The sequence below is a fragment of the Ostrinia nubilalis genome, chromosome 9 (genome assembly GCF_963855985.1).
Source record: "Ostrinia nubilalis chromosome 9, ilOstNubi1.1, whole genome shotgun sequence".
NCBI classification, from domain to species: Eukaryota; Metazoa; Arthropoda; class Insecta; order Lepidoptera; family Crambidae; genus Ostrinia; species Ostrinia nubilalis.
This window is the reverse complement of record NC_087096.1, coordinates 6,742,390-6,767,250: the sequence shown is the minus strand read 5'-3', so window position 1 is coordinate 6,767,250 and position 24,861 is coordinate 6,742,390. Positions and strand designations below refer to the sequence as shown.

The 24,861-nt window shown below is 35.4% G+C and overlaps 1 protein-coding gene across 2 annotated transcripts in view; it reads left to right on the top strand.

Moving 5' to 3' along the window:
• LOC135074513 (voltage-dependent calcium channel gamma-3 subunit) overlaps positions 1-24,861 on the top strand; it is a 123,567-nt gene that overhangs the window by 12,428 nt on the left and 86,278 nt on the right. The window contains exon 1 of one of the 2 annotated variants that reach the window (XM_063968823.1): positions 5,380-5,551. The exons of the other annotated variant lie outside the window; for it this stretch is intronic. The gene's annotated coding sequence lies outside the window, so the exon portion shown is untranslated. Of the gene's footprint in view, positions 1-5,379; positions 5,552-24,861 lie in introns of those variants that run through there. 2 annotated transcript variants of the gene reach the window in all.

The window sequence follows — 24,861 nt, the reverse complement described above, 5'->3', positions numbered from 1 at the left end:
TAATACTATGCTTTTAGTTAGTTTAATTACAACGAGTTATTATTTACATTTTCCAATAGAAATGGTAGGTATTTCTATCCTAACATTTCGAATGCATAAACCCGTTTACCGATCTATATAAATACTCTTTTTTTATGGCCCAATGTAACAGTTACGTGCAGCGACGATGTCTGCTATATCCATGGTCGGAGTCCAGGTTTATATCGTTAGGTGCGCTGTGAGCATTATGCCCAATCCGGGCGGAGCGTTTTATTATGTGGATGTGTCCTTTTTTACCCGCCTCGGATATTGTTGTAAAGTAGATATTATGCGGGCGTCGAACTGGTTAACATTGTGATACTATGTTTTTTATTTACTAAATAATATAGGAACCACAAGTAATTTATTTATTTAATTAGTTAATAGGGGAACGAAACCAGTCATCATCATCATCATTTCAGCGACAGGACGTCCACTGCTGAACATAGGCCTCCCCCAATGACTTCCACATCGCACGGTTGGTAGCAGCCTGCATCCAGCGCCTTCCTGCTACCTTTGCCGTCGGTCCACCTTGTGGGTGGACGTCCCTAGCTGCGTTTTCCGGTACGCGGCCTCCATTCCAGTAATAATTGTCAATTTTCAATAGTAACACAGTGTTCAACGTCGTGATATTTTTGAACATTGTTTTTCTTATTATATATTTTTTTAAATAATGTTGTATTTTCCTATTAAGTTTTTTCCCTTCAGACTCTATTACATTAAATAAGGCGTATACATAATTTATGTAGGCTTCACGAACTTTCAATAAAAGTTTAAAGGATTAAACACAAATTACCATAATAATATCTTTGCAAATCTGAACTCAGATTAGATCTCAATTTGCTTCATACAAGTACCTAGCAAAGATAAAATGAAATCGTAAGGGCGATAAAGGCTAAATTTCAATATTCATAGCTTTACCTTAGCCGGCTGACCATAGCAATTAAACTAATGGCCCTAATGAACGCAAACGGCAGCTATCTCGGTGGTCGAGCGCACTGTGTACTAAATCACCGGCTCGATTACAACTGTTACAAGAATTGTCGTCAAATTTATGGTGTTACAACAGAAATTGGAGAAAGTCGTCACTATTTGAAACGTTTTTCGTATTTTTAAAAACATTTTTTTCAGATGGCAAAGAGAGATTCTCTAACAAGTCGTCAAATGCTATTGTTGTTTTGGTTTTCAGTCAAGTAACGTTAAGTATAAGAAAAGAAAATACGATGGTAAGTATTATATTAATATAATGAGGTTTATAATAAAATTATTATAATATAATGTTAAATATGTCTCATAAAAAGCTCAACATATTTTATGAGAACATTATGATGGCAAGAAAATTATATTATTATTTTTGAGCTTGGAGGTTTTTGAGCCACAGTAATAGCATTGATGTAGTAAGAAAAACAAGAAGATTTTTTGCAATTTCAATATTGCTTCAGGTTTTAATAACATAAATATTTAATTGAGCAAGGTTATCCTATTAATATTATTAAAGCGAAAGTTTGTGTGGATGACTGGATGTTTGTTACTCTTTCACGCAAAAACTACTGAACGGATTTTGTTGAAACTTTACAGTATTATTGTTATTACGATATGTGACACTAAATTTCACGCGGGTGAAGCCGTGGGCAAAAGCTAGTGGTAAATAAAGTTAAAAAAATACATGAATGATTCTTAAATAATATTAATACACGAGTAACTTGCTGATTCGAATAAAATCGAGCTTGGTTCGCCTTTATTCTAGTTGCAATGCTTTATTGAGAGCAGGGATTATGACCTGGCTTACGAAATCTTGACTACGTTTTCAAGAAGGCTCAAAGGGCCTCCTCGGGGACTGATAATACCCAAACCAACGCCGATGGGTTCAAGTAAGGTCAAGTTCGATTTGACCCACCTCCTTATAATGTAATACTTGGTTATAGTTAAGTTGTGACTCTTTAGAAGTATCTATATAGTTGTCTTTGTGTAGTATATAAGAGACAATGTACAATTTTGTCTAACAGAAGACGTCTTTATTGTTAATTAAGAAAAAGTTTTTAGGTTGTGACTCTTTAGTAGTACGTACCTACATTTGCCTTTGTTTATTAATTATAAATTTTGTCTAACAGAAGCCTTTATAATCCAATTAAAAAAGTGTTTGGTGCTTATTAATTATGTTAGGGCAGACAGTTTTCTTTGACAAAAAGTGACTTCCAAACTAGGACGAATATCACAAGTTCATTCGTTGTCTTTGAAATAAATTGTTCATCTATTTTTTCCCGTGTCACTCACTCACAAAAAGTGGGTTAAAAAAATGTTAGGCCTTTATGGCGAAGCCTTATTAATCGCTTTAAATTAAAATACATTATTCAATCAAGATACAAAGTTATCGAACGTATGACTTAGACTTTTCCTCTTCTTTTCTCTTTCTTTAGTCAGACCTTGGTCACTTTTTACCCACTTCAAAATCAGTCTACATCTTTAAATTTTATCAGACCAAGCAATGCCCTGACAATTCCTGCCAAAGACAAATACCGCCTGTACATTTCCCCTAAATAATCGCCTCTATACAACTCCCTAACGACGTTTAGACCTATCACACTGTATCTGTATACCTACATCTCGTTCCAAATTTAGGACAATGATCAGACAGATTTAATTTAAATACGTCGTAAACGAGGACACTTAGGCCGAGTTGCACCACCAAACTTTGACCGTAACTATGACGATAACCGGTGCTTTTTGTATGGAGTTTGACAGATTTTTGACGTTTTTCAAAGTTAAAATAAGATGGTGCAACCCACCCTTACAATCGCAACCTTACAGGCAAAATGTATTATCTCGCGGAAACCCATGATTTGAGGATATTGAATTTATTATCATTATGGGCTTCGTTGTGAAGGGTTCGGGTGATTAAGCTCTTATGCTGCCTACAAGTGAGGTAATTTGAGAAATACCGGGGATATCTTGTCGTAACCGAGGATAGCCTAAATAAAACGGCTCTCTACACAATACATGTATCCATAATATTATTTCCTTCTTTGAAGTCAGAAACAGTGTTGAGTAAAGCACATTCGCCAAAAATCAAGAAAAGTGCTCATCATTTAATTTAAGTACAATAACATTATCGTCTTTGTGGAAATCCTTGGGGGAGGCCTTTGTCCAGCAGTGGACGTCTTTCGGCTGAAACGAACGAACGAACGAACGAACATTATCGGTAGAGTTGTGAATGATTACAAATAATTTTGTTCAAAAGATAAGTACTTTACTTGCTCCTCCAGTAAATTTAAAACTTAAAAGTCTGTGATACTTTTTTATAACTAACCATCTGGAATTCATTCATTGCAAATACTTTTTATTTCACTTACGGAAAAAAGTTATTCTTTAGCGTAAAACAACTGAAGAAACATAATATTATTATTAAAAGACTTATTATGAGGTTAGTTAAATAACAATTATGTTAGCTTAGTTGACCCAAGCGAATAAACAATCAGCTAAGACATAGTGTGCAACCATTAGTAAAGCTAGCGTCGGAAAGTAGGTAATTAATGAAATAATTAACGTCTGGCTGAAATAATTACGAACACAGCCTAGAGCAAGTGCGAAACTATTGACTCTGACTTGTTAAGACGGGTCGGGTTTGATATACAAACGAGCTGAAAATGGCACATAAACCTAAATAAGGGCTCTTATGCCATCGTGATAGGTGCTATTTTGGAACAACAATGTGCAGATGTGCTGTCGATTCTAAGAGCTTCCACAGCTTCCAGTTTTTTGCAGGATCCCGTTTATTATACTCGGCGCAAAGACTCGTGGCATGCGATATTATAATAAGACAGTGCATATCACGTTTTCTCTCGCACTCACATTCATGAGTGCGCATCTCTGTTTCAAAAATTACTTATGGCCCCGCCTGTCACGAGTCTTTGCGTCGAGTACAGTATTTTAAGGCTGAGTTACACCTCCTAACTTTGACAGTAAGTTTGACGATAACCGGCGCTTTTTGTATGGAGTTTGACAGATTTTTGACGTTTGTCAAAGTTAAAGTAAGATGGTGCAACCCAGCCTAAGTGTTTTAATATTAACGTTCACACGAATATCCCGCTTGCAGTGTCCCGTAAAAAACCGATCCGTTCGAATTTGTAATTTGAATTTCAAACACACATGTGTTTTCACACGACAGTCCAGTTTCGCGTGATCCTACATTTTATTTCATCCCTCAAAACTAGATCTAACTAGCTCTAACTGAGGGCAAGTTTGATAAGAATGGTTTTAATCACCGGCAAAGTGCTGGAGTAGTGGTTGCAGCTAATTTATTCATGGTTACTGCTGCCCAATTCGATTACGGCTGAAGCCAAAACTTGGGCTAGTGGCCTGTACCTAACAATTCTATGGAGTAGAATAATTGCGGTATAGGATGCTTGAATTAGTATATTTTCTTAGTAATCAAGAATAACAATTTGAAAGTTTTGTTATTCTTGTTTTTTAAATAAGTAATATGAGTAGGTAGTTAATTACAATTCAACGCCTCTTTGGATCAGTAGTTAGACGACTTGTAGTCGGAGTTCGATTCCCAGAGAGAGCTAGGGAGATTTCACACGATAAGTTATGACCACATAGTGCAGGCTGTCACAAAGTTAGATGCAATATTTTCAAAAATAATGAAATGTTCAAGAAACAGTTCTTACATATTAGCATCTCACTCATTTTTTGCATCAGAGTATACAAAACCAGTATGTACAATTAATATTGTTATCACAACATAATAACACCTTATTAGAATATCAATTTCAAACTATTAATAATCCAGCAAACTATAATTATTACTTGTTAGCAACACGATTCCGAGAAATTTCTAATTACTTTAAAATACGAAGCAATAGGATGAGTTCACGAGCTTACTATATTAGACTTTACTATGCTAGTCGTCCCTAGGACGAATTCCTTCGACTTAATTAAATATTTTGTGACCTTCACCCTTCAACGCCTAGAATACCGTCTGCATTACAAACGGTTCCAACTACAAATAGTTTATCTGATAATTGAAATGACAAAACCTGAAGGAGCAAACCACAGCACATTTTTCATGCCTGCCCAAGGTAATACCCGTATGTCTTTTATCTCTAATGGGAAAAATAAATGATTGTTTTTACGACCGTTGCCTTGCAATGGAAGCTTCCTCTGAGATATACGACCGTCGCGAAAGCAACAGCAAAAAATGTAATCCTTAAAACAAAGAGCTCTCAAGAACTACTCATTCCTCACATTTCATTTGATATCAATCACTGCTTACAAAGACTCGGAGTCCTTCGGCCATTGTCGGGCATGTTCGGGTTCGTAGTTCGTAGCGGCTGTACTCCAGTATGTCTACGGCTCTACGTAAAGCGCACGTGTCGTAGCGCGTAGCTTCGTAGCGGGAGGTTCGAGCGACTACGAATATTTTTATTGGGACGTGGTTGTGATAAACTATCCAAGTGATTGGTGTACGTGATGTTGTTTTAGTTGCAAGGATTAAAATCGATTGATTTTCAATTTTTCCCCCCATTATATGGTAAGTGCTTTTAATTATACTTTTTAACAATGATAATGTCCTTGGAATATCTTTTAATTAGTAGTTCACGACTTTATTTCAAGTTTTTTCTCAAGAATATTTTTCGTTTTTGTTTTCAAAGCAAGTTATTGTGCGTGACGTAAGGAGCTTGTTAAGTTGACATTCGGCAAGCCACTTCCTTTTCTCGCCTTCTCAAAATAAGGGCAAAAATTATAAAGTTAGGCTTGGTAAATCTAGTGCAAGATGTTTAGATGTCATTAATTTGTGTTGGAATTTAAAAGAAAGTGCATCATGCCTAGATAAAACCTTTGAGTCAGTATCTAAATTTTATTATAGAGCTGATAAAATTATGAATAGGTATGTAATGTTAAAAAACGACTTGATTATTTTGGCTTGGTTTTAAAATTTGTAGTAAAAATATTGTTTGATGTTTAATTAAAGGTGTTTTTTGGAATAGAATTGCAGTAAAAATCTAAGAAACTAAATTGTAATTTTGACTCATTTAAAATTAATTTTAAATAAAACAAAAAATGTGTCTAAAAATATCTGTAGCAAAAAATTCACGCACAATTAGAGAAAATTATTTGTAGGTCTAGTCTTGCTCTAAGTCTGTAGCGTATCAAACGTTGTTCTACTGTGTAATTATGTTCTTCACTTCCCAAAATAGGTCAAAAATATTTAATGATTTGCGAAACTTATAAGATTCTGACAAAAGTACATTGCAGCTGAGTTGCACCACCTTATTTTAACCGTAACAATAACAATAATCGGTGCCTTTATATGGAGTTTGACGTTTGTCAAAGTTAAAGTAAGATGGTGCAACCCAGCCGTGTCTCAGTCGTACTAAGCTTCTTTGCAACTTTGTATTTGTTTCATTTCTCGGAAACGAAACAATAAAGCTGCTTTGTGCTTTAAGTATTTGGTTTCCGACATAAGCATGATTAAACAACGTGATGACAGATTACGCGTTAATTATACTGAATTAAGTAGCTTTTGCCCGCGACTTCGCCCGCCTGATTGTCAGTTTTTCACAGAAAGACTGAATCGTGTTGTTAAAACCATTCTATATTTTTACCTAGTTCTCAAACTATGTTTATACCAAATTCTCATCCAAATCAATTTAGTGATCATGAAACGGTAACAGACAGTTTTGAAGTTTGTTAAAAATGTTATGTAATACAAATTAAAATACAATTTATAAAAAAAAATCACCATAGTATAATAACGACTATTGTATCATTAATAACTACCGATTACTTACTAGTCATTTCTGATTGGGTTTTTATTGGCGGACAGTCTGTAGATCCTGGCTACGCAGGAGTTTCAGCGGTGGGAAAGATAAGTGGGAATAATCCCGGTAACAATACATTATAATATTTACCATCTATTATGACATTAATATTACTCATACTTATAATGTCAACCTGAAATTTTTTCATGCTTCTTTCACTCACAATTATCTTCTATTGAGGAATGAATAAAATAATCGAAAATAACAACCTTAGAAAAATAAACTTCGTAACGATTATCTTAAGCCACAGTAGATCATAACTTTTGTTCTTTATTGAAAAGTGATACCTATAAAAATAATTGGGACTGATATATGAAAACGAGAGTATCTCATATATTTACGAAAAAGTTACAATATTTTATAGCATCGTGTTCACTTTTATGAAACATAAAAGAGTCGAGACTTCAAGTCTTATTACTTTGATAGTTGAGAAGCGTCAAAGTATATTTGGAAATATGTTATAAATATTTATTGACTGTGTGTTTTCTACGTTCATACGTATTTCACTTAAAAAGTATACAAGTATCTTTATTTATGTCGTCTGGTACCCATAGTACAAGCTTTGCTTAATTTGGGACTGAATGGCGCAGTGTATAATGTCCAAGAATATTTATTTATTTACTAGCAAGAGTCCGCGGCTTCACCCTCATAAATTTTGTAACCGCGTTAACTCATTTTTACGCCTGTGTTATAACCATTTTTTGATTGGGACATGATCGCGACAAAGAATTTCTGTGACAGAGCAAACGCTACAATGAGGGCTATCGTTTTAGCGCTCACCAGTTTGCGCCACTGTAGAGTAAGGTCCTGTCACTGGCTAGTAGCGAAGACAGTGGCACCAACTGGTGAGTGCTAAAGTGGTAGGAGGACTTTCGCATTTGCACTCATCAAGATGGCACCACTGTAGAGTAAGGTCCTGTCAATCGCCGGGGTGCCAACTTTGAAGTATAAAAACGATAGCCCTCATTACAGGCTTGTGGACTTATAATCCTTATTAAAACCCAGTCAATGATGACTTTAAAATGAAGTACACATTCAAGTGTTACTATTAGCGGTCCACGTTTGTTAGTGCGGACCCACTAAGAGGTTTTCCGGTTTCTGAGCACACAGCGTGGGTCAATAGTAGCCCACGCGTGGCGAGCGCGGTCGGCAAGCTAAGAGACTCTATTTGTTTGGGACGCCCTTATAGCGCCTTATCAGTCAAGCGAATTCGATGTAGTTACGGAGCAGAGAGGGTATTGTGAAAATATGGTATTTTTCACGTAGTTTGCAGTAACTGAGGTCATAATGATAAGTTCAGATTTTAGAAACCACCTAGAGCTTTGTTCACAGGCTTGTCATTTAATAGGTTTCAACGCGCCTTCTAAAACTTGAAATCATAATTAATTTATTTATATCATGCTGACTAAATTAGCACTAACCTAGCAATACCCTAAACCTTATACCTTTTCACTAAACATAGGGATCGCCTAAATTCATTGCTTAGATTATAAGAAAAGAAAAATAACTCTTTTAGTTTTCAAAATTCACCCAAGTAGTAAATTCAAGCTCATTAATGACAGTTCATAGAATTTAATCCCAAATGGAATAGAAACTCAGAAGAGAATTTCACTAAAAATCCGAATCATGAAATTCTAACATTGTAACCACTGGTCTAGCGTTGTAAATACATGTATAAAGATATGTGAGTAGGCGGAGTGCGAAGCAGAGCGTGAAGGTGATTCACACAGGGACTGGGTGTCGCCTACATTAAAGTATTTTATAAATCTTATTTTCGGGCAACATTGTAACCAGCCTAGACAGGCCGACTTTAATAAAAAAGAATATCGTAATAAATTTCAAATAAATACACTCGACATCAAATAAATCGCACCTCCCGCGACAAGCATTTTCAAACGTATGCATCCCCACTTCTCACCAATATTGGCACCATTTAAAAGCCTAGTTCTAACCTTCATTTCATTAAATGAAAGGTTTTTACCCCAAAAATGTGTCTAAGGACGGATCCAGAGTCACTTCTTCAAAAAATAGGTAGTTACGCTAAAGCCAACTTTTATGGCTATAAAACTGTTAAGTTGGGATTAATCGCTATCAATCTGTTAAAGAGGACACGTGAGATCATTATTTGGTTTTATAACTATAAAAATTGGTCTAATTGATCCCATAGGTGGGCCCAAAGTGAGGTATTTTTTCAAGTCACATTTATGGTATATGTTAATCATTTATAAAGAAATTAAATGTGTTTTTCTTTAAGGATATTTATTGGGCTTTCAAATAACACCAACATTGTTGGGGCACCACGATTGTGTCAGAAGAAAATCGTTAAAGTTCGCGTCGCGGAAGGTGCGGTTTATTTGATGTTGAGTATATGACACTTTTGTAAAAGAGCTTGATGTTTTCAAAGAACCATTCAAACAGTACCCGCTCGAGGATATTTACGTAACATCAATAGATGCTGAAGAGATGTTATTAAGGAAGCAATAAACTTATTGAGTATTGAGATTGTAGTAATTTATTTGATTTAGTTTTACCTATATAAGTACATTAAAACAGTACACCTTGTAACGATTTTGTTGTGGAAAAGTCTTGTTGTGAGCGTCACACATTTTATTTCTATGGATAAATAGACACATCAAGCAATGGATTTTAGCATCTTTTAAGGTTACATAGCTCTTATTTTGCAAAAAAAGTTTGTAAGTGAAAAAGGTAACGCGAAGTTTTTTTATTATCAAGTTTCTATTACGAAGATACAAAAAAAAAACTCGAATTGATTAATTGATTGAAAAACCTTAGTACCTAATACAATAAAATTTGTCTTCATTTACCAAAAAGGTGTTTGAATATCAACACAAGTGAGATTCGCACATACGAACTGAGTAAATCCCCGTCAAATTAATTCATTTAGCAGGAGCGTGAGGGCGTTAATTGTGAACCAATTAAAGCCGTAATACGAAATCACGGGACTAATTAGAATCGATAACTACTGTATATTATTAAATCATTATTATAAGATTATTATCTCTTGTAACTACATCGATTGCTAAGTGACGTGAGATGTATCACGTAAACATTTATGAACTTTGAAATAATTTTACATTGTAATTATTTTCGTGTTATAGAAGATCTTAAGAGTTGCAGAAACATACACAAATACAAATTTAATCCAATAATCACCCAGTATATCATTTTAGGACTGTCTAAAAGTATGTAATACAAATCGACTTGAGAACCTCCTTCGTTTTTTCGTCGGTTAAAAAGAATGCAAACTGCTGGTTCAAAATATTTCGAAATATTTACTGTCGATAAAAAGATTACTTACTTAACCAAAACTGTAAAAGACTGCAGAAACTTTTGAACTTCAGACCGAAGTTATTGTGGTAATACTGATGTTTATAACTTCCAAAGGCAATTAGAAATTAAATCTCATCAGATTTCCTAGTGTTCTATAAAACAATAGAGAGAAAATATAATACGAGCTAATTGTGGTATGTAAAATTAATTCCTGGAAAAATGGCTTTGTTAAAAAATCTGATTATAATATTTCCAAACGCAAATTACAGACGTTAATCTAAATCGGAAAAACTATCATTAACAATCGTAATTATAACTCATTTTCAGAATTAAATTTGTAAACGTCATTTGCCATACCAATTAAAATTTTGCTTTTTGACATAGTTTAATTTTGTTTTGCAGTTTACACTAAAGCGTGTGCAAAGCGGTTAATTAAATAAACTGTGATTAAAATTAACGCCTGCCCGACACTAACCATTCTGAGGTTAATTATTTACATTCTAAGTATATTTAGTCATGCATTAAAAATGAGGTAGGTAATGAGATTATTATGTCAAAATAATAAATGGTTATCAAAATAATAAGACTTCGCAAGTTATTTTAATTTTGAATGAGAGCTTTCTAGGTAGGCTTTTCTAGATTATATGATTATAAAAGCTACTCTGAAAGCTTAAAGCTCTAGTATGATTATTCCATAATGTGTACTCACAAAAACTTTACATTAAAGTTGCAGAGCTTTTATTGCGTGAAATACTTTATTTGCTTTTTGGTCTATAAAAACTAGAAAAGTAAAATTCGTCACTTGGTTTATCTTGTGTTGTAAGCTGGAAAAAGGAAGAGCTTAAAAAGTTCGTATGGAAATACCTACAACGTTTTAAAAGTAAGACTTTCTTTCTTTATGGGGCTCTGAAGAAGGAAAAAAGTACTTAAAATTTGTATAAAATTTCAGAAAGATACTTGAGTACATATTTTGACTTCGAAATATAAGGCACGTGTCATAGTATTTAAGGGAATCCCCTTCCAAAAGGGGAAAGCCAGGGATTACAGTTTGCACAAAACACGGCTCTACGCGTTCTTAGTCGTGGGAAATGGCTAGTTTTCCATAATTCATTATGTATTGTGTCATGAATTATATTTTACTATCTAGAAAATCTGCTCGCCCATTCGGTGTGAGATAGTGGATCTTTATACGAAATCACAGAATAAGCCCGCCAGCATAATATACTCGAAATATGCCTCTGTCCAGACACAAAGCTATACAGCTCCAGTTCCCAAATTCAAAATATTTCAGCGAAATTCAAAACATTTTTAACTACGTGAACTTTTGTAACACCGCTGAATCTGCTATGTCAATAGCTTTCTACCTGTTCATTAAATATAAAAGGGTAACTGAGGCGGACCGTGATAGTTTTATTTGATAAGGCTATGGATTTCAGAGAGGAAAATTAAATTGGAAATACCTCTAGCTCTGTAAGTCGAGGCGATCTGAAAAGACTTATGCAAGCAATCAAAGCGTTTAATAATTACGAGTAATTGCAGTGAACGCTTCTTTATTCATTTAAATTACAGGGATGAATAAATGCAATAGAGATGAATTTATAAACTGGAACGCTAAGTCCATGTATGTATGGACTAGGCGTTCCGTATACGCGAAAACTGAGTACGCGTACCAGGGTACGCGCAATCCGTACGCACCTGAAGAAGAAAATTTAAGCTTTTCATCGTTAGATATTTTTTTGGGTATTGTTTGTTCTTTGGAGTCATAAATTATTAGCCTAAAGAGAAAATTATAAAATAATTATTATATTATTTAATATTAATTATAATATAATTTGTAGGTAGATTTTTATATCTACGAGTATGAGTACTTTTCAGCTACTAAGTCCAAAATAATACGTCAATGCTCAGTTTATTAAGGCTTCGTAATTGGGTGGTTCTAAGAGAGAAGTATTATGTTCGTATTTTAACGTTACTTCAAAAGAAAACTGAAAGACTTGCGCTATGTAATTTTTGTACGCGAGGCATAAATCCTAAACCCTACTAAAAGTGGCTGCTAAAGGTACAGCAATATTTCTATTTAACAGTAGATTATGGTTTATGTATTATTCCACTTATTCTTCTGCTTTAATTTATGTGTTTGCGTGTTCTCTGAGTGAATTCACAAGGACGGCTTTGGGTATTATTAGTTATAAAATGTAAATAGATACTGTATGGTTAGTTTTTAAGTTATTATTAAGCCTACCTAGATTAAGTTATGCTATCGCATTAGGTTTTAAGTACCTGTAAAGATAGTGTTAATGTGTGTGGAAATAAATAAATAAATAAAATAAAATAAATAAATGTTATTACTTCTTAGTCCTCGTAATTTGTGGTACAATAGTGAAACTTTAACAATAGTACGCAAAAGTAGTGAAAGAAACTGGCAGTTGGGTTCCTGGAGTTTTATAGAGAAGCATACTGAGTAAATTCTAAAGAATAAATGTTAATCATTAGCATTATCATAATAAAGTTCAACATCGTGTTATCATTTCTTAAATTATTCGTTCAAAAAATTGGGTGACCCAATTTGGCATTACATACTTCACGATCAGATAAAAGTCATGTCATTACAAACATTTTTGTATCTAAAATGTCCCAAATTTGATATTCAAGTTTGAGGATTTCTTCATTTCAAGTTGATTTTTAATATTTTATAACTAGACAGATGCAATTTTTGCACACCACATATATTGAAAGAAAATGGAATACTACACTGAAATCTGTTTCTATCATTTATCAAGAATTTTTTCAGTATCAAAATGTGTAATATCAAATTCAAAGGTTAACATACCTACCTACCAAAGTTACGAGCGTTCAGCGAAACCATGGCAACGTTCGCAAAGAATATAAACCACCTTAACCATAAGTGATGAGAATACAGCCATTTATAATCAAGCCCGATGGAGTGCCCAAACGAACAACTCCCGTGCAAACATTTGGCCTTAATAGGGACTCCACACGTTGTGTTTAACGGAGGATTTAATGGGACATGTACATTTTTTACTTGTGATTTGCTGTACATCATCTTGGGCCAATTTATTGTACAAATAAAATCAAAAACATTTATTCAGTTTAGACCACAAGTCTCACTTATCATGAGCCCGTGATAGTCCACTATGTCTACTGGACATGGACCCATTTTACGTCATCTGACATTGTTCTTTGATCTGCCAGCTATTTCTGCGTAATAGTCACTGCATCTTAATAGTCGTCACACACTGATTTCGGTGAGACATAGGTATTAAACCTTCGTTAAAGTTATGAAAATATTAACATTAAACATACTTGAAATTGCGTATAAGGGGAAAAACATTATCATCATAATCGAGTCTGAACATGAGTATTTTCGTGAGAATCAATAAAATTTTATCTCGATTACTTCTTAGAAAGCCACCTACGTTGCTCTCTGTATTTATTGAATTACGAGAAACGTGTGGTGTGCAAAAGAAAGCATGATAATTCTATTTATATTTTTTCTTCCACCGCAAAAATAAGTCAACTCACGCCCAAAGCGATTATTCCCCGGGGTTCCATCACAGCACAGCAAAACGTTTCCTATGTTATCTGGTAACCCTATTAGTATACGTTACGGTTTTTTACCTCGCATATACAAACACTCTGTCAAATGGATTACGTGTTGTCTTTATATTACAGGTTTGTTGACTCCGCCGTGGTTCGGCCATTTCGGCATTTTTCGCTCAATAAACGGAGTGCATGTTTTTAAGTGTTGTGATTATTAGTTTATTCATTGCTTTAAGTTATAAATAAATTAGAAATACAACTATTTCTTAATTCATTTTGAATATTTAACTTGTTATTATTCATTAGATAGTCTGCAACTGGGCTGGCGTGGTTTTCGATCACGCTTTGTTTTTCTTTAAAACTTTATTCCAAGAATATAGACTTGGAATACAAAGAATACCTACTTACGTCAGAAAGATAGAAACATATTTTTTTTAAATAAGAAAGACCTCATGGCTTGAAATATTTTTGTTTTGAAGCTACCTTACTTATAAAAAATGTATAGTAAATAAAACTTAAGATACAGTTTAACGTAAAGACGTATGTACTTAAGACCTACTTTCTACTTTAGCACATAAAATAATATTATCTCTTTTGGACTTTTAAGCAGGTACTGAAATACCACAAAAGCCATAGAATTCGTCACAAAGGCTTTAATTTCTCAACACTGAACTTGGTTCCTGATAATGCATAACAAATTAGGCTCCGAAGATTTTCGGCTTCCCCAACAACACATCGTCAACATAAAGCTGGCTAATACACACCCCTTCCCACTTCCCACCCTCCCACACCCTGTTTTGGGAATGATTACACTTATTGTGCTGGAACAGTGGCGCAGAGTTGGGTCTACAGAAGTGCTTTGGTGGATTAATGCTATAACTATCCGTAACGGGATCTCACAACATAAGCCGAGCCTTTTAATAATTCTTCATAGGACCAGCGTTATCTATGGAACTGACTTTAATATAATCTTCTAAATAGGTATATTGTATAACTCAAAGGTGACTGACTGACTGACTGACATAGTGATCTATTACCCGCACCGCACAGTGCAAACCACTGGACGGATCGGGCTGAAATTTGGCATGCAGGTAGATGTTATGACGTAGGCAAAACGGGAACCACGCGTAAGAAGTCGCGGGTGGCCGCTATGTTATAATAAAATGAAAATCACGTGGACGTGGGTGAATATCCCAAGCACGTTTTTTACGCGGCGGAGCTGAGAATCGATGGGAGAAATGTAACTAGAGCGATGATTTTTTTTCTGTATATAGTTTAAAAAGCGTTTTACACGATAGCAAAGTCTTCAGGACAATAGGTAGTTATTTTATGTGCTAAAAAAAATTTCAAAGACCCAAAATCTAATAGCGGTGGCGCGTCCTAACTCTATTTCTATTCATAAATTGTGTTATTCCTTCTTTCTCGGGGATTCTAGTAATTTAAGAATAGTATAGCTATAAAATACATTAAATAAGACTTCCAAATGATATGAAAAAAATGTGATATTTCATAATTTAAGTGTTTTAAATAGCCTTTCAAAACTGTCCCACGAAAAAAAGCAATTACAGTGGCTCAATTTCGACACTCTCTTACTTCTCCAAAGAAGCTTTGAGAGACGTAGAATTCTTCTTCCCTGCATCAATCAGCTGTGTCCTCCTGATCGGGCTATAAAGACTTGCGACTTGTGGTATTGTTTTTCCAGCAGACCCGTAAATATTTGTATCAGCGGCACAGGAATACAAAATTTTTCAATTTCGATGACAAGTATATGAGTGAAAGCTACTTACTTAGATGCTAAACGATTCTTTAACATGATTAAAGTTTGGTGTTTTGTTGTATCTGCATACAGAAATTATTGATCAGATTTATAGTTTTCTTTATAATTTGAATTTTGTAACAGTTTTTTAATTCCGGTGGCGCAATTTCGGTGGCTCCGGTGGCGAATCTATTGCAAGAATTGGTCTTATTGGCTCTGGAGCATTGTACCTAGGTCTACTAAGGTCTCAGTCATAACTACAATGTCGTCAGTTAATCGAAGTTGTGTGATGTACTCGCCGTATCTTGATATTGAGCTCGGTCTAGCTCTGAAGCTTGAAAACCTCTAAGTGGGAGGTAGTGAAGACTTTAAGAGATTATTGTGTCTCCAACTCTGAACCCTCGCAGCAATCAGATAAGTTTCGAGTTCTGATCTTGGGGGAGGGCTGATAAGATGAAGTTTTCATACAAATACTTCAAAAGTTGCATGTATCGACAGTCAATTTGACGCCATTAAAGAGACTGTAGCACAGCTCAGGTCTTGACCGAATCAAAGAAGGTACAAAAAGGCCAATAATAATGACTGATTATAGTCCTCAGTCTTCTGCATAATTTGACGCAGAATTAAATATGTACGTAGTATTACGAACGTCTTTTCGAAAATGAGGTTGTCTGGGAGACTGGATGTTGGATAGCGAGAGTGTCATATTTCAGGAAAAAGCGGTAAAGCCCGAAGCAGGAGGCCTCACCTGACTCTGGACCATCTCCAACGTCCATTCCATTCCAGTCTCCACCACCACCACCATGTCTTATTTTTTGGTTTATCGGCCAATAAACATGGTGGTATTTAAGGGAACTTTAGTACTAGCATTCCATCTGATTTCATAAGCTCAGTTGTGATTTCATTATCTCCTGGTACATACCTTGTTGTTTTTAATAGGGCATTCTAATCTCGCTCAAGCTAAAGTCTAGGATATCTTCGCTAAAGTGTCGTAATAATCTCGATCTTCAGCCTAATTACTAGCAGTGCTTCTTAATCTCTCCTAGCAGCTTAGGCATTTACCAAAATGGTTCTGCTATCCTCGTTATTCATGTTGGTATATTCAATTTGGTCCTCGCAAATACATACTTTCGATTTATTACAAAAAATCGTCTCTATAATACACTTTGTATCAGCGTGAGGACTTGGATAGCTATTTATACATCGATACTAAGCAGAATCTTAAAAATAGATGAGAATAGTTCTGAAACAGCTAAAATTTCCCTAGTCTCGTAGGTTGCAATCTATTCTGCCACTCAAGCTGAAAATTCGTGGGGTTTTGGAGCTGGATTGGCACTGGTCGTGGCTTAGGCTTCATCAGTCGACATCTTTTGAGCATCTTTTATTCGGCATTCTTCTATTTCGGTGATCACTTCTTCTTCCTCGGTCCCTCACTGCTGAGGATTCGCGATCCTGAGCTGGCTTATGACCTAAGCGTCATGGCGGTCATAAGCTGTGTGGTGATCGGAGAATGCACATGTGATTAAATTGCCTGTTCGTCTAAAAATGATTACTACATTTTGATTTTTGCAGTACTATTAGGCTGCAGCTCAGTACGCTTTTACAGTTCTGGTATCTTTTGCTAGGCCTTCTCTCTCCATGAGGCTGGCTGGATTTAGTCCTCCGTTTCTTAATTGTACTACTTTCATTTAGCTCGTTGTCGCTAGGTTTGCATAGTTTTCCGTTAAATTACCCTGTCACAAATATGTAATGTGTTAGTTGAGTAGCTGGTATAGATCTAGAAATATCTTCATACTTAATCTCCAGTTCGCATGGTCTTTAGCGAATAATTAGTTGCGTAATTCTGAGTGTAGGATAGGTATGATACCATCATGAAAACTTGGCTTGCCTGGACCAATATTTTTACTTATGGAAGATAAACCTAACACCAACCTGGGGCAGTTGGTCGCCCTCCCGGGACTAGAGTTGGTTTCTGGGTTTGAGGGTCATGTATGATGTCTTTGGATGAGTCTAGAATAACGGGGCTGTTGGCGGCTAGAGCCAGAAAGTTTTGGATTTGTTCTCTATGGAGGGATTTTGCCGTTATCACCATGCTTAGCAGGCTGGTTGGCAGTTCCAGTATGGTAGTATAATACCTGGAAAGATGCTGCAGCCCACCCTCCAGTATTTTGATTGCTTAGTCGGCTCTTACGACTCACATGGGAAGATCTGATGCTTTTTTAGGGTCACAACACAGGCCTGAATATTGTTATTAATTATAACCATCTTTACTGGATAATAATACTTAATTGATTACAAATAAATAAGTAATTTGAGACAATTATCCATAACATTTCGAATTCCGCTGTATAAATAAATTTCGGTGGATTGATTCTTAATTCCGGTGGCTCAAATACAATTTCGGTGGCTCTTGATAATTTCAAATTAACATATCTCGAGAAGTATTAATAATATTTTGATCTCTACCATATCATTGAATAATACAAGTTATTTACTATTATTTCTGCCACAGAAAAGTTTTGGAAAGTGGAAATTAAAATTCGCCACCGGAATTAGGCAAAAAACGAGTTTGTTGATATTCACCCACGTATTGTTATAATCCTTCCTTTGTCGGCCGTTTGGTGTAGTGGTTCGTAACGCACTTCTATGAGGCCCCGGTTCGATTCCCGCGTAGTACAAATTTTGAACACATGTTTTCTATCTATAATATGAATGTATTTACAAAAAAAAAGTATCTAATAAGTATGTTTTTAATCCGTTGTGTAGTACCCATAGTACCAGTTTTGCTTAATTTGGGACTAGAGACGCAGTGTAAAATGTCCAAGGATATTATTATTATTATCCTTGTGATTATAACGTGATTTTCGGTCTGTCACAGGAAGATTTAGTACGCGCGTGTCCCCCTTCCAAAAACGAGATTGAAATTATCCTACGATTTTCCTGGATATTAAAATCGCTATACCCATTTAAATCGGCTGCTCTGCTCCAAGCGTGAAATAGTAACAGATTGAAAAATGTTAGTAATGATGAATGTGGATGGACATGAACGTGGATTAACTTCTGCCCAAGGTTTTCTATCAGCCACAAATTGTGTTCACAGTTTCACGGTATTTTTTGCGCACAAACCTAAATACTGATAGAGTCAGTTTTTCCTTGCAAATTCTCTACAATCTTTGCTTTTTCAAAGTTTCATGTTCATGAGCTCGCACAGCGCACATAAATGCATTCCCAAAGTAAGAAAGTAAAGTCGAACATTCTTGGAAGTGGAAGCAACATTACCAGTACTCGATACAGCAACGCAATCTTGTAGTTTTTATCGATTTAAATGCAAAAAGCGCCGTATCGTATCCATTTTACTGTAATGTCGTGATACCGATTCTAAAGCGTGACTTTTTATTGGGTACAAAGCAAAATTGTAGAGTGGGGTGTTATTGCGATCACCTGTGTATAAACGTTTGACGTTTAGCGTTATAATCTGTAATCCGTTTGATCCTTCACATGGAATGTATATCAATAACGCGGTTTGAAATTTAAGCATACAAAACAGATTATAGCTAAGCTGGGGATAATAATGCCTTCGTAATAACAAAGTCACTATAACACACATAATCCTCTTTATCTTTGATCATCGATACAAATTCAAGAGTGATTGATATACCAAATGTCACCTTTCTTTCCCACCACTACAACTTCTGTATGGACAGTGTCTACCTACAGCTAGGCCTCCAATAAAACTCAACCAGTAAAAGTATGGCACTATACAGTGGGTACAGTAGGTATGTATCCAAGACATTAAGGCTGGGTTGCACAATAACCGGTGTTTTTTGTATGGAATTTGACAGATTTTTGACGTTTGTGAAAGTCAAAGTAAGATGGTGCAACTCAGCCTAAGAGTATGTATTTAATTATTTGTGTTTTTTTAATCAAAATTAAAACTTAGGTACTGTCAAAGTTTTAACATCTATTTCACAATAGAATTGCGAACTCTTTTAAGGCTTTCAGTCTCTGTTTCTAGGAGGAAAATGAACACTTTTATCTATATAATTACGCCACTAACTTCCTTTGGCAATTAAAAACATGGCCGCAGCAAAGGAAACAGTCAACCCACTCACAATCATTCTGCGAAGTTATATTACAGTTCTTGTTTTGTGAAAAAACGTCTTCCCACAAACGTCGGATTGTCAAAGTCTTAATTAAAAAAAAAACAAAAGTATATATTTACAAAGGATTTCAATTGTTTTACATTAGAAACAACAATAAAAACACAATGAGCCGAGTTGCACCACCTATCTTTGACCGTAACTACAAGGTGTCTCAAAAGAAAGTTTACATTTGATTAGCTTACTGCGTGAACGCAACAAATCCGAGGTGTGCGGGGGTTATGTCAATCAGTAGCCTGGCTCTTGGGAATTTAGGTGCTATGGAGTATTTCTCGGGAGCAGACCGTGCGTTTTCCTTGCGAGAATTTTACAAAAATGGTTATTCTGCGACTGTATCGCGTAGATTTCGCCACTTAAATGATGCTCCAAGCATTCTTCTTATTAAAAAATGGGCCAAAAAGTTTTAAGAGACCCGTACAACGCTGGAATAGTAAAAATCCGGGCGACTATAGTCATCAAAAACGTCTTACATTCACTACGTCATACCACCCCAAAACACAAGGGCTCGTTCCCACGGCCATCCAGTTTTGCGGGATTCCGTAAAGCTGGACTGTCACGTGTTTGAAATTCGAATTACAAATTCGAAAGGATCGTTTTTTTGCGGGACACTGCAAACGGGATGTTTGTGTGAACGTTAATATCAAAACACGTATACCTATCCTGCAAATTGCCTATACTGGATTGGTTTGGTTATCACTTTCTATTAAAATGACAGTTCATAATATTAAGCCATTAAAAATATATGACTAAAAATTTTAATTAGAATCCAGAAATCTAAATGTGCTGAGTTGGACTTAAAATATAAATTAGAGTGTAACAGTGAAGTACAAGTAATTTAATGTGTTTAATTTGTTTCCGCCTACTACACGTATTTGCGTTAATTTATCTAATTACGCTATAGGAAGCTGAGGTATAATTAGAATAAATAAGGTGTCTACAATGTTGAAGCTACGTGCAATGAAATTGTGTAAGAGAAAGTTAAAGGGAAGAAAAAAATATAAACAATTAGATATAGTAAATCATTCAAGCCTTTTTGATTATAGAGCTATTTATGATTATAGAGCTATAAATGCTGAATTTCTTTCATATATTTATTTTAAATGTATCTCAAAAGCAATTCACTGTTTCCATTTTAATATTTTCAAACTGCACCCTTGCCATTTGCGTATTTCTGACAGGCAGTAAAATATACCAAAATCCTAAACTCTATCATAGATAGCAGACTTACACTTTTTTAATTTAAGACTTAAATAGCAGACATAAACTAATCTCACCGCGGTCCTCCAGAGGGTTACGTTCATAAAATAATAAAGAACTTGTTATCAGTCCGCCATTTAATTTTAATTTAAAAGGACAGGCCGTGGCCTGCAGTCTACCGCATTTCGCTTCCATCCTGTTTACAAAATTACAGGAATTTTTAGTTGTATTCTCTCCTAATTTATCCTTATGTTTACATTTCAAGCATGTAATTCAATTTTTGCGGCACGCTCCGTCGTTAAAAGGAAAATTGTATTAATCAATGTTGGTCTGCAAAAGCTTCTCAACTTTCAGTCGTGTCAGTTGTGTAGTCTTCCGGGCTATTGATCGGGAAGGAAATTGTTTGTTCGATGTAAAAATAATTCTTATGTGTACAGCTGAAGCGTCTTATCGTCAAATGCTTTTATCATTTTACCGTCTTTTTAGACGGCTTACTGCTGGGTGTAAATAGGTATTTACTAGGAGCGTCTGAGAGCAATTTTTGTAAAATACTCGTACATTATTACAGCAAAAAAAATCCAGTGACCACGAGATATACCTGCTGTATTTTTGAACACAGATAGGTATTTGTTTATTTTTTTTTCATTCGTGCCGAATGAATTTCTTTTTAGTTTCTTTTCTCCAAGAAGTTGATTAAGTTTAAATATTCATGTAGTTTACTTCTCAAATACATAAAATTTGCATGACTGTAAGTAGTAACTAAATGGTTTTTTAAAATAAACAAAACATTGTTTTGCCATTTAAAGCAATTGTTTCAAATAATCCAAGTGGATCGACGCCGAAATTCCTTTGCGATGTTAATTAAATTAGTTCAAGACCAAAAGTCTTTATCAAAAGCTATTCGAAGATAACACGTAGGCTGTTTATGTGTCTCCACGCTATTTCGCGTTATCAATGCTATAACTGTACGACTATGTGATATCTTGAGTGTAAATGCCGCATCTTATGTGATAGTTGTATGGTATCGTGGGCAAACTATCACTGAAGAATAGATATAGGCAGTAAGCTCAGTATCCTGTAACTCCACACAGTTTTAGACTAACTAACAAAGTTGAAGACTTTAATCTGCCAACTAAAAGTCTTATAATCATAATCTGCCATTTGCACTCCACTGTTGAACATTATGCCACTTCTAAATTTTATCTCATGGAATGCTACCAATTTTCTAATAAAATATTCATATGTTTTACTCATAATTGTAAGCATTCGCTGAGCATAAAGCATGACCCGAAATATAAGCGGTCAAATCAAATTTAATTCGAAACCTTATAAATGCAGTGGCCAGTGAGTATTGCCAACATTTCTTTTATCAAAAACAGAAAGAAGGAAAAGAAAAATATAGTATAAAAATAGTCTTCTAAAAGTTTAATTTTAAAGCAATACTCTCCAATGGTGTCTCCACAATATTTAAAGTAAATGAAAACTTTGGTTATAAGAAAACAAAGCAAAAATCAATCACGCCAAGGACTGTGCCTACACTGCCTACCGTTTAATCTTACGCTATCGCATAGTCGTCCCTACTAATTACGTCGCGTTATTAAAAGGGTCGAGTTACAATCATTGACGATATTATGTGGTGTTAATACATGGCTGCCTTAATGATGAGACTGCAAGGGTTAGTAACTCCGCACGCCTATTAATTTGCTAATTAATTAATTCTCAAATTATGATGAGGAGCGTTTATATTGGTCATTTGAATAAGTTTAAAGAGGTTTTAGCTCGCCAAGTATAGTTTTTTTGTCTGCAGTTTTGTGTAGGTAACATTTAAGCTATATTCTTGGCTATATTATAACGTATTAACTGACATAGTTAATGCAATACGTACGTAAAAGTTTGTGAAAGAATTAATCTATACTTATAACGGAACGGAACGGGAGTTAGCGGGAAAAAATATTTGTATGAAAAAATCTTAACCGCGTAAGATAGATGAAGGGGGTAAAACAGGATCCACGCGTACGAAGTCGCGGGCGGCCGCTAGTTGTCAATAAAATGAAATGAAACAAATATTATACTCGCATACCACGTTGATACCTACTTCCAACATCCATATTTTGTAGTTTCAAATAATATTTCTACCTCTATTAGTGGTTGAATAGATAGAAAGTTATAAGTACATCCATGTTTAGTGCAATCTATACTTATAATAAATCTGTAGAGAGTTCAATTCTGTACATGAAATATATTTTCAAAATAACTATCAGGGGGTGATTAGTGATCGATACTGATGCCAAAAAGGCAATCAGTAAAATTTTTGTCTGTCTGTCTGTCTGTCCGTCTGTATGTTCCTTATAGAAACAAAAACTACTGGACGGATTTCAACAAAACTTGGTACAATTATTCTTCATACTCCTGGGCAGGTTATAGTATACTTAAGAATTCCCACGGGAATAGGAATTAGCGGGAAAATTCTTTTGTATGAAAAATCTAAACCACTTAAGTTAGACGCTTGAAATTTGGCATGTAGGTACCTTAGTAAACTTAAAGCTTAGTTACTACAAGTAATTCCCGAAATTCCCTCGGTAATGGGAATTAGCGGGAAAATCCTTTTGTACGAAAAATCTAAACCGCTTAAGTTAGACGCTTGAAATTTGGCATGCAGGTACCTTAGTAAACTCAAAGCTTAGTTGGGTCATTCCACCGGCCAAGAAAATCACGTGTCCGGGGCCAAAAAGTACCCGAATATCATAATATTTTAGTAACAAATATTTTTATCTAATAGTATAACTTTGGATCTTGTTGTTAAACCACAGAGATAGTTAATAATCGTTAATTAAGTAATTTAAAAAAAATCGTAAGTCGTCAAAAATTGATTACCACGGCGTGTCCGCGCTCCGGATTTCAGAACAAATTTGCTCGTATAAATTAATCCGTTATTATTACCGCTTTCAATGCTTATGTAATCGATTACTGATTAAATAAACATTGATAAATTAAATACGATATAACTATATTACTAAAAGGTTTTGTAAAATAACTATTTGAAGTTGTGTCCGGGCGTTAACCGTGATTACCCCGACACGTCGCTAATGTGCGCCTACGTCCCTAGCTACGCAATTTAGAAACGAGCTCTATCCTCCCCCGTGAACCTTTAGTGGTGGCCTCCGTGCCGAGGTGTCCGGTAATGCGACTCGTCGCAAGATTTCGGAGTTATCAAGATAAGAATATGATTACCTAGACCTTGGTTCAGTGCACGGTTGATTACTCTATCCTGTTTTTTTAGGTTTCTTTACATGGAAAGTTTTTGAGAATGTACAGGAATAATGGTCCATGTAACCGCATTTTTGTGTATTAAAACATTTGGGATTCAACTTACAGATTGGGCAGGGCTCAGGATAAACCTTAATTTTTTGACTACCCCGACCTTGATTACCCCGACTTTTGTCACCGGGTAATCAATAGAACTGTAATTTTACTAATGAATGATTAACTAAATAACGTTTAATAAGCAAAAATAACCATTCACTGATATGAAATCCTGTTAATACATATTATTAATGATAATAATATCTTATCCTATCTTCCGCCCTACCGGTGTAACAGTCGCCACTACCACGCCTGAACATCTGTGGGACCTGAGACACTCTACTCCACCTAGGCTGCTCGACGTCAACGTTAACCCACCAACCCGCGACGAAGTGACCAAGGCTATCCTGTCTCTCAAAATTGGCAAGACCCCTGGACTCGACTTTATCACCGCAGAAATGCTGAAAGCCGATGTGAACTCCGCCGTCGACGTCCTGACACCTGTCGCCGAAAACATCTGGATGGAAGAGGAACTCCCAGATGACTGGCATAAGGGGCTTCTAATTATTGTGCCAAAAAAAGGGTAAAGCAAGGGTATCAGTATCGGAAGACCCAAGAGATGCGATCTGGTGTGAGGAATTGCACACCGTTGGTGCAGAGGCTGTGGAACGAGTCCACAATTTCACTTACCTCGGGAGCATCGTGTCAGAGCCTGGAGGTACCGAAAAGGACATCATTTCGCGCATTGCCA